The sequence below is a fragment of the Megalopta genalis genome, chromosome 8, assembly GCF_051020955.1.
Source record: "Megalopta genalis isolate 19385.01 chromosome 8, iyMegGena1_principal, whole genome shotgun sequence".
NCBI lineage: Eukaryota > Metazoa > Arthropoda > Insecta > Hymenoptera > Halictidae > Megalopta > Megalopta genalis.
This window is the reverse complement of record NC_135020.1, coordinates 16,270,161-16,281,560: the sequence shown is the minus strand read 5'-3', so window position 1 is coordinate 16,281,560 and position 11,400 is coordinate 16,270,161. Positions and strand designations below refer to the sequence as shown.

Below are 11,400 nucleotides of genomic sequence, written 5' to 3'. Positions count from 1 at the left end.
TTATATATAAGCACCAGTATAACTAAACTTGTCAAATTTTTTGCTCTATATTATCGATATCATGAATTTTGACTGGGCCCGTGCACCGAGGCCGTAACGGATCGTCGCGCTGCAGTTGTGCGAACGGACATTAGACAAACCAAATTAGAAATATTTTCGACCGGCAGGTGGCACACGCATATGTTTTTGTGATCACGGGTATCGGTAAAAATGTAACGGAAGAGAGAAAGCAAGCTAAAAGAGAAGGATAGCGACTAAACATGGTTGCCACATTTCATTCCTCGCCGCCATGTTGCCATGTCGTCAAAACTGTTTCACAAACTGAGTTTCATGAAACTGATTCCTGCTTCATGAGCCCGTTCTGCCGCGCGCTAGGTTACTAGACCAGGGGAAGGTGGCGTGCGGGGCAGTCGTGAGCGGCGCGGTAGTTGCAGCAAGAACGCTCGTCGAATACTGTAAATATCTGAACAATAATAAAGAAATGGACATTTGTACAACCGAAGCCCCCCAGCTTAGACTTTTCTGAATCGAAATATCCAACTCCCGAACTGCTCACTCGAATATTGGCACGTCCATATTACTTGATACGAACAGTTGTCACGAAGATATTCTGCCGCGCGCTAGGTTACTAGACCAGGGGAAGGTGGCGTGCGGGGCAGTCGTGAGCGGCGCGGCAGTTCCAGCAAAAACGCTCGTCGAATATTGTAAATATCTCAACAATAATAAAGAAATGGTCATTTCTACAACCGAAGCCCAACAGCTTAGACTTTTCTGAATCGAAATATCCAACTCCCAAACTGCTCACTGGAATATTGGCACGTCCATCTTGGTTGATACGAACAGTTGTCACGAAGATATTCTGCCGCGCGCTAGGTTACTAGACCAGGGGAAGGTGGCGTGCGGGGCAGTCGTAAGCGGCGCGGCAGTTCCAGCAAGAACGCTCGTCGAATATTATAAATATCTCAACAATAATAAAGAAATGGTCATTTCTACAACCGAAGCCCAACAGCTTAGACTTAATTTATAATTTATTTATTTATATTAAATTTTCCACTTACGAACTGCACATTTCGATATTAAAGCGTCAGATTTACTTGATATAAACCTCTAAAACTAATATACGTATATGGCTTTTCTTCTATGTGTGGGTCGTCATAGTGTGCGGCAACCGGGCCTCTTGATTCCGCTAAGGGCCTAGGGTAGTCATGAGACTTTACGGATTCAGCAGGTCGGTATCTGCAGCATAGATTTCGTTACACAAATGGTATTATCTGGAGATGTATAGCTGCTTGATAAATACGAGATGGAGCTACCGGCGTTTTCTATTAGGGATGATAAAGAAACTCAATTTGAATAGAAATGTATTCTCTGGATCGAGAAATGCAGTGACATTTTCTTATAACTTTTGAACCATTGGAGGTATTGCAATGAAATTTTCGTTAAAAATATTAAAAAAATAATCATTCTTAACTTAATTAAATACTTTTGCATTATAATAATAATCATAATTTTTTCAGCGGTGCGGATTGAGAAATACAATGCCGTTTTTGTATAACTTTTTAACCATAACAGATATTGGTAATAATATACAATAATTAATATACATTAATAATATACAAATTTTATGTGACAAACAGCCTGAAATAACTGCTCCTTCCTTGCTAATTACTGTCCTGAAATTAGTTTTATTTGCTCTCTTCCATATTTGATGAAATTTAAAAACAATCAAGCTGCCAGTTCTCCTTTCTAGGCTAGATTAGACCGACATTTAGAAGTTGTTTAATGTCACCGAGCGATGTCTTCAACAGTTGCTCCTTCCTTGCTCCGGCTTTTTCTGTAATTACATTTACTGGTTCCTTTGTAGTTTTTTTTTTGAAATTTCCGAAATACTACAAGCTGTATTCATAGTCCCGATTACCGCTCAAGGAGTTGTTTAAAATGGGTTCGGTGAACACAGACCTAAGACAGAGTTGGTCATTATTTAGATAAGAAATTATTTAAATAATGATTCGAATAAAAGATACTTCACCTTTATTTGTTATTCGAACGTTCAAATAAAAAAAGTATTCTTATTCGACGGGTATCGAATAAATAATTTCATTCGACGAGAACTTATCCAACGAACAAAGATACTATTTCCTATTTGAAGTGTATTTATTCGTAGCGTCGAGTAAAATAATCATTTGTGCGTTTTTTATCTTTTATTCGTTATTCGATATTTTTATTTAGGTCGTTTCCAAAAAACACATCAGGCATGCCAAAACTATTTACAAACTATAAACAAATATAAAGTGGTATATGCGTCGGCATGAAGTCGTCGCTTTAAACGTATAAACATGCACATAAACACATTGCGGCCGCCAACAAGAAATTTATATAAGGATTGTAAAAAAGATCCTACTATTCCTTACCTATAAATTTAATTTATTAACAATTAACAAATGCATTTTCAGTAATTACATTGCTACATGTGAAACAAAATTGCTCGCTTGCCTCGCTTATTCGAAATAAGACTAACTAAGAAACCAAGATCAATTTCAATTACTAGCAACTTTGAAATAATTACATTACATTGTATGTGTCAATCGTTAAGTGACTTGCTTGATTGATACCGCAGGGGTTCCTGACTCCCGTTGCAAGAATTTTGGATCGACGGTAAATATGGAAAATAAATCTTGAAAACGGTTTTTGATTTAATTGTCAAAATTTTATTTATGTATGGAAAAACATGATTTTCACAGACGTTTATACGTACTTGGTATATGTCTATCATCTACGTGAAAGTGGATTACCTAATACATATTTAAGCTTCGAAAGTTTTTCTTTATCTGGAGTTATGTTAGTTAATTTTGTTTAAACATTAGATAGTAAAACAGACAAGAGAATATTAGAAGGCTTCATTAGGGAAAGAAATTCTTATAATTATTATTAAAAAAACAGGTAGAAATAATAAATGTATCGATAGATTCGATGTAACGATTCTCCGATAAATTCGTGCTTTAAAAATCACTTTATATGCTTAACGTTATTAATTACTTCCGTTAAGAAATGATACGACGAAATAGCCACGAGAGAATTTAATAATATCATTGGCAACAATTTCTCGAAACATTAGTGCTCGAAAAATTACTCCATATGTCTGATTCTATCAATTATTTTCACCAACTAATTAAATGGCAAAATAGCCAGTGTGCTTCTTAACAATACTTCTAACAAGCAGAATTATTGCAAATATTAAGAAGCGAGAAATAATAATTTAATTAACAAGAGCAATTCGATATAATAACTTAAACAATTTGATCGATTTATGGAAGTTTCTTGTTAATTAAACCTCGTTGGTACTTTTCATGAATAATTTAAGTGAAGAAATAATTTTTCGAGCACCAGATAGCATTATTGTAAAATAAATTATCGCGAATATTAAGTAATTGGAAATAATCGAAATTATCGATCGCAGTCGATCGCGCGATCGTCGATCGTCAAAGTCAGTGGTACCCTTCGTGCTCGCTCGGTTCAAAGTTGTTGATCAATCAGTCGGAACTTGTCTAATGTGGGAATCAGTCGTGTTTCAAGAAAGCTCTTCCACAAGTGTCATTATAATAAATCAAATTGTTAAGAATTAAGATATAATATAATTTTAAAGGAAAATTAGTGCGTGTGATTATAATAAATTAAATTGTTAAGAATTAAGATATAATATAATTTTAAAGGAAAATTAGTGCGTGAAATTATAATAAATAAAATTGTTAAGAATTAAGATGTAATATAATTTTAAAGGAAACTTAGTGCGTGAAATTAATCGCGTTTCAGGGAAGCTCTTCTAAAAGTGTTATTATAATAAATTAGATTGTTAAGAATTAAGATATAATATAATTTCAAAGAAATCTTACTGCGTGAAATTATAATAAATTAAATTGTTAAAAATTAAAATGTAATATAATTTTAAAGGAAAATAAAACTTTAATAACTCATCGACCGATTTGTGCAACCGTTGTTCTCATGTTAATTAAACCTCGTTGATACTTTCCACGAATAATTTAAGTGATGAAATAATTTTCCGGGCACCGGATAGCATTATTGCAAAATAAATTACCGCAAATATTAAATCATTGGAAATAATCGAAGTTATCGATGTTATCGATCGTGGTCGATCGCGCGATCGTCGATCAGCAAAGTCGGTGGTGGGGGTACTCTACGTGCTCGCTCAGCTCAAAGTCGTTGCTCAATTAATCGGAACTTGACTAGTGGGGAAATCAGTCGTATTTCAAGTAAGCTCTTCCAATATTGTGATTATAGTAAATTAAATTTTTAAGAATTAAGATGTAATATAATTATAAAGGAAACTTAGTGCTCAGGCATTCGCGATTTTCTTTAGAGTTGCGGGATGAAATTAACAACGCGTTGTGTTAGCGTGGCGAGAAATTGCCAACGCGTTGTGTTAGAATCGCTTTCGATGCACGTGTGCGTGCGTACGTGAGTGCCGCGATCTAAACATTACGAATTGCGATGATGTTAAGACGATCGGCTGGCGTCGGCCGCTGGCTAGGATGATCGGCTGTCGCCGGCGGCTGCTGAACGGTCGGCGACGTCATGCGCTGACGTCATGCCAGCCTCATTGGCTGGCATCGTGCGCAGGCTGGGACGATCGGCTGGTGTCGGGGGCTGCTAGCACGATCGGCGGACGTCGGGCACTAGTTGAACGAAACCCATCAATTCGAAAGGACGCACTCGCAGGGAACGCGACAGAACACGACAGAACGTGACGAACGTCGTAAGGCAATTTACGATTATACAATCACGATTACGGTTTCAGATACGAATAACGATAGAGGATTATAATATAATGAACACGGCTTAAAAAATAGAGTAGTTTCCAAAACCTACTATCTCTAAATTATTATTAAAACAGCTAGAAATAATAAATGCGTCGATAGAATATTTTTGATGTAACGATTCTTCGATAAATTCGTGCTTTAAAAATTACTTCGTATGTTCGACGTTATTAATTACTTCCGCTACTAAATGTTACAACGAAATAGCCACAGGATTATTTAATAATACCATTTGCAATAAGAATCCTTTGTTAAGAATTAAGATATTATATAAGTTTAAAGGAAACTTAGTGCATAAAATTATAATAAATTAAATTTTTAAGAATTAAGATGTAATATAATTTTATAAAGGAAACGTAGTGCTCAGGCATTCGCGATTTTCTATAGAGTTGCAAGACGAGATAAACAACGCGTTGTGTTAGCGTGGCGAGAAATTGCCAACGCGTTGTGTTAGAATCGCTTTCGGAGCGACCTTCGAAATTACGTAGTCGATCGGTTTCGCAGCTCCCGGGCGTTTACCCCACACGATGTACGTGTGCGTGCGTACGTGAGTGTCGCGATCTAAACATTGCGAATTGCGATCGGCTGGCGTCGGCCGCTGGCTAGGATGATCGGCTTTCGCCGGCGGCTGCTGAACGCTCGGCTGACGTCATGCGCGACGTCATGCCAGCCACATTGGCTGGCATCGTGCGCAGGCTAGGACGATCGGCTGACGTCGGGCACTAGTTGAACGAAACCCATAAATTCGAAAGGACGCACTCGTAGGGAACGCGACAGAACACAACAGAACGCGACGAACGTCGTAAGGCAATTTACGATTATACAATCACGATTATGGTTTAGGATACGAATAACGATAGGGGATTATAATATAATGAACACGGCTTAAAAAATAGAGTAGTTTCCAAAACCTACTATCTCTAAATTATTATTAAAACAGCTAGAAATAATAAATGCATCGATAGAATATTTTTGATGTAACGATTCTTCGATAAATTCGTGCTTTAAAAATTACTTCGTATGATCGACGTTATTAATTACTTCCGCTACTAAATGTTACAACGAAATAGCCACGGGATTATTTAATAATACCATTTGCAATAAGAATTCTTTGTTAAGAATTAAGATATAATATAATTTTAAAGGAAAATTAGCGCGTGAAGTTATAATATATTATATTATTAGGAATTAAGATATAATATAAGTTTAAAGGAAACTTAGTGCGTAAAGTTATAATAAATTAAATTGTTAAGAATTAAGATGTAATATAATTGTAAAGGAAAATTAATGCGTGAAATTAATCACGTTTCAGGAAAGCTCTTCTAAAAGTGTAATTACAATAAATTAAATTGTTAAGAATTAAAATGTAATATAATTTTAAAGGAAAATAAAAATTTATTATCTCACCGACCGATTTGTGCAAGTCTCGTTGGTTCTTTTCATAAACAATTTAAGCGATGAAATAATTTTTCGGGCACCGGATAGCATTATTACAAAATTAATTATCGCGAATATTAAATAATTGGAAATTATCGAAATTATCGATCGCCGTTGATCGTCAAAGGCAAGGTTAAATTTCTTTGTCTTTTGTTAAATCCGTTTGTTCTTTGTTTGCTCGCTCGACTCAAAGTCATTGCTCGATTAGTCGTTACTCGTTTAGTGGAAAAATCAGTTGCATATCAGGGAAGCTCCTGCAAAAGTGATATTATAAATTAAATTGTTAAGAATTAAGATATAATATAATTTTCAAGGAAAATTATTGCGTTAAATTACTTAATTAATTGTTGGAACGACTACTATAACAGAATATAACAGAAAATGTACAAAATCTAAGTAAATTGGATTTTTTCACTCGTGTCAGGCAGTGCACAATCAATTTTATTGTTCGGAAAGTTTAGTGTTAATAGAAATTCGCTCTGCTTCCTTCTATAATCGAAGTTAATTAATTTTCTATTTAATTCGAATCTAAATTTATTTAACATTCGGTAAAATTATTATTAACAGTTGTTTGGCAAAATCGTATCTCTAATATCAACGCGAATTTCCAGGTGGTTTCCAATAATTTCCAAATCCTGTCCAAATGGAAATTAATATTTTGGATTAAAATCTGAGATGTGTGTTCCTCTCTCCTACTGCTGTCTTTGCTGCTGCTATTGCTACTCCGCTCCTACTTCCATTTACTTCTTCCTACTACAAATTCCAGACCCAACATCGCATCGAAATGTAAGTCGCATGCTCTTATTTTACCAGTAGTTTCCTCAATTTTTCGAGTACAGTGACCACATACTTATTGCGAATTCTATCGCATATGTAGTTAGGATGTTTTCTTTTCGATGATTTGCGTTACCCGTTTGAATTTAATTATCGAGTAATTAAATTCGCACGCATTCGTCGAAACAAATTGATTTTGAAGAATAATTTGAAACTAATAACCCCATTTTAGCTACGATTGTCAGGTCCTTTATTTTCAGATTCTTTATTTTCAGGTTAATACTATTGTAAGACAAAAATTATTGTGTATATTATCATGTATATTATTATGTATATGTATTGTTAACTGGTCACTGTACTTGCTGCAGTAGTAATAGTAGTAGTAGTAGTAGTATTTGGGCTGGTTTTTCCGCCCCAACGATCAGCGCAGATGGGCACATCCGCGACTTGCAATAGCGTTGCGAAAGAATCTCGCATTGTTTCGCTTCATTTTCAACAGAGATCAAAATTAGCGTAGCGAATAAAACCATTGCGATTATCATTAGCATTGAAATTGATTATTCAAAGTATATCGTCGCGAATGAAATAATCGCGATTTCATTAGGTTCGATATGCAAGAAGCGTTAAAGATAGCGTTGCGAATAAATACGATCGCGTTTTAAGTTAGAAGATTTCGAAGATCATTAAAGTCCATTCGCTATTGCATCTCTGTTCATTGAATTAGCGTCGCGACGACATAATCGCGTTGCAATAGCTTCGTTCGTCTTTCAGAGCCCATGCTGCAGCTGCAACCCTCCGCAGTGCAGGCATTCGCGATTTTCCTTAGAGTTGCGAGACGAAATTAACAACGCGTTGTGTTAGTGTCGCAAAAAATTGCCAATTCTTTGTGTTAGAGTTGCGAAAATTGCCAACGCGTTATGTTAGAGTCGCGAAATAAATGCCGCACTGCGAGTAGCCGTTCCAAGGATCGCTGCATCATTTCTTTGTCACTTTCACTTTGATTTTCTCTCTGGCATACAAAATCAAATTGTAATTCTCATATTCGGAGTCAATCTCCTCACGTGGGGGGTACGTTAGCGTTCTTAACTTAAATTTGTTAGATTACGATTTTTCCATTTTCTGAAAAATTGCACTTTTGTGGTGTTGCCGATTTATATTTTAAGTCGGCTTTCGAAACAAGATTCCGTTCAAAAATTGATGAAATTGGTATTCCTCCCATCGGAGGTCCCTCAGGGGCTCGCTCATGGGTGGGGCCCGTGGGCGAGTACGGAGGGTAGCGTTAGTTTATAAGTCGTTGTTGTAAGAAAGGAAGCCATAGCGAATTCCGACTTCGTTCTGCCTCCCTTTCGGGTCTCTAAAGCAGCAACCTCCTCGCGGTGAGATCCGGGCAATCGGTATCATTATCGACCTAGAAAATGTTGCCAATGGCAATGTTTTTTCAATCGGGGATTATACCGAGCAAATAGCTGCAAAATTTATACTGTAAAATGGTGTGTATTGTAAAAGTGTGGTCCCTCAGGGGCTCGCTTGCAGGAGGGGTCTGCAAGCGAGTACGGGGGGTAGCGTCCCCGAGGTACCCGAGTCGCTAATTTCGCATATGTCCAGTAGTATTGCCTTAGCTTTACTTTTTCGCATCTCGTTTTTTACTCCACCACTGCGGATAGCTGTGGTGGCCTTGCTTGCGCATACTCTTGGGTAAGTCCGGACACATCTCGATGTTCGACGAGTGACCATGCGGCGTGGTGATTCGAACGCGGACCCTCCTTCTGGGGAGGCTCTCGCTTGGCACATTCGCTACGTAAGCCGTCCTTAGCTCTCTCTTGGGGGCGGGGCGCAGGGCGAGAAATCCGACCCATTGTGGGATGATCCAACTTTGGATCATCATTCCTCATGTGATCGCGCCGGTCATCGTGATGTGCGAGGCTCCAGACTTGTGCGAGCATTGTACGCGTCGCGTCACCCTCGAGTCAGTGCCTTCTGTCCTGACTCGCACTTGTTTCTCACTTTTAAAGAATCACTGCCATCTGCACTGATTCATTTTGGTCTCCGTGGATCGAAGACTTCTTCTTTGATCCACTTGGTCCGCAATAGTACTTGACATATGCGAACGTGTGAGTGAGTGTGGGCGTGTGCTAGCTAGCAGGCGAGCGTGTGTGTTAGTTTATAAGTCGTCGTTGTAAGAAAGGGAGCCATAGCGAATTCCGACTTCGCTCTGACTCCCTTTCGGGTCTCTAAAGCAGCAACCTCCTCGCGGTGAGATCCGGGCAATCGGTATCGTTATCGACCTAGAAAATGTTGCCAATGGCAATGTTTTTTCAATCGGGGATTATACCGAGCAAATAGCTGCAAAATTTATACTGTAAAATAGTGTGTATTGTAAAAGTGTGGTCCCTCAGGGGCTCGCTTGCAGGAGGGGTCTGCAAGCGAGTACGGGGGGTAGCGTCCCCGAGGTACCCGAGTCGCTAATTTCGCATATGTCCAGTAGTATTGCCTTAGCTTTACTTTTTCGCATCTCGTTTTTTACTCCGCCACTGCAGATAGCTGTGGTGGCCTTGCTTGCGCATACTCTTGGGTAAGTCCGGACACATCTCGATGTTCGACGAGTGACCATGCGGCGTGGTGATTCGAACGCGGACCCTCCTTCTGGGGAGGCTCTCGCTTGGCACATTCGCTACATAAGCCGTCCTTAGCTCTCTCTTGGGGGCGGGGCGCAGGGCGAGAAATCCGACCCATTGTGGGATGATCCAACTTTGGATCATCATTCCTCATGTGATCGCGCCGGTCATCGTGATGTGCGAGGCTCCAGACTTGTGCGAGCATTGTACGCGTCGCGTCACCCTCGAGTCAGTGCCTTCTGTCCTGACTCGCACTTGTTTCTCACTTTTAAAGAATCACTGCCATCTGCACTGATTCATTTTGGTCTCCGTGGATCGAAGACTTCTTCTTTGATCCACTTGGTCCGCAATAGTACTTGACATATGCGAACGTGTGAGTGAGTGTGGGCGTGTGCTAGCTAGCAGGCGAGCGTGTGTGTTAGTTTATAAGTCGTCGTTGTAAGAAAGGGAGCCATAGCGAATTCCGACTTCGCTCTGACTCCCTTTCGGGTCTCTAAAGCAGCAACCTCCTCGCGGTGAGATCCGGGCAATCGGTATCGTTATCGACCTAGAAAATGTTGCCAATGGCAATGTTTTTTCAATCGGGGATTATACCGAGCAAATAGCTGCAAAATTTATACTGTAAAATGGTGTGTATTGTAAAAGTGTGGTCCCTCAGGGGCTCGCTTGCAGCAGGGGTCTGCAAGCGAGTACGGGGGGTAGCGTCCCCGAGGTACCCGAGTCGCTAATTTCGCATATGTCCAGTAGTATTGCCTTAGCTTTACTTTTTCGCATCTCGTTTTTTACTCCGCCACTGCAGATAGCTGTGGTGGCCTTGCTTGCGCATACTCTTGGGTAAGTCCGGACACATCTCGATGTTCGACGAGTGACCATGCGGCGTGGTGATTCGAACGCGGACCCTCCTTCTGGGGAGGCTCTCGCTTGGCACATTCGCTACATAAGCCGTCCTTAGCTCTCTCTTGGGGGCGGGGCGCAGGGCGAGAAATCCGACCCATTGTGGGATGATCCAACTTTGGATCATCATTCCTCATGTGATCGCGCCGGTCATCGTGATGTGCGAGGCTCCAGACTTGTGCGAGCATTGTACGCGTCGCGTCACCCTCGAGTCAGTGCCTTCTGTCCTGACTCGCACTTGTTTCTCACTTTTAAAGAATCACTGCCATCTGCACTGATTCATTTTGGTCTCCGTGGATCGGAGACTTCTTCTTTGATCCACTTGGTCCGCAATAGTACTTGACATATGCGAACGTGTGAGTGAGTGTGGGCGTGTGCTAGCTAGCAGGCGAGCGTGTGTGTTAGTTTATAAGTCGTCGTTGTAAGAAAGGGAGCCATAGCGAATTCCGACTTCGCTCTGACTCCCTTTCGGGTCTCTAAAGCAGCAACCTCCTCGCGGTGAGATCCGGGCAATCGGTATCGTTATCGACCTAGAAAATGTTGCCAATGGCAATGTTTTTTCAATCGGGGATTATACCGAGCAAATAGCTGCAAGTTTATACTGTAAAATGGTGTGTATTGTAAAAGTGTGGTCCCTCAGGGGCTCGCTTGCAGCAGGGGTCTGCAAGCGAGTACGGGGGGTAGCGTCCCCGAGGTACCCGAGTCGCTAATTTCGCATATGTCCAGTAGTATTGCCTTAGCTTTACTTTTTCGCATCTCGTTTTTTACTCCGCCACTGCAGATAGCTGTGGTGGCCTTGCTTGCGCATACTCTTGGGTAAGTCCGGACACATCTCGATGTTCGACGAG

At 40.1% G+C, this 11,400-nt stretch overlaps 1 long non-coding RNA gene across 1 annotated transcript; it reads left to right on the top strand.

Moving 5' to 3' along the window:
* Positions 1-4,217: 4,217 nt before the first annotated feature.
* Positions 4,218-6,242, top strand: LOC143259969 (uncharacterized). Its single transcript, XR_013034023.1, has 2 exons — positions 4,218-4,268; positions 4,518-6,242. It is a non-coding gene; the product is annotated as an uncharacterized LOC143259969 (long non-coding RNA).
* Positions 6,243-11,400: the final 5,158 nt, after the last annotated feature.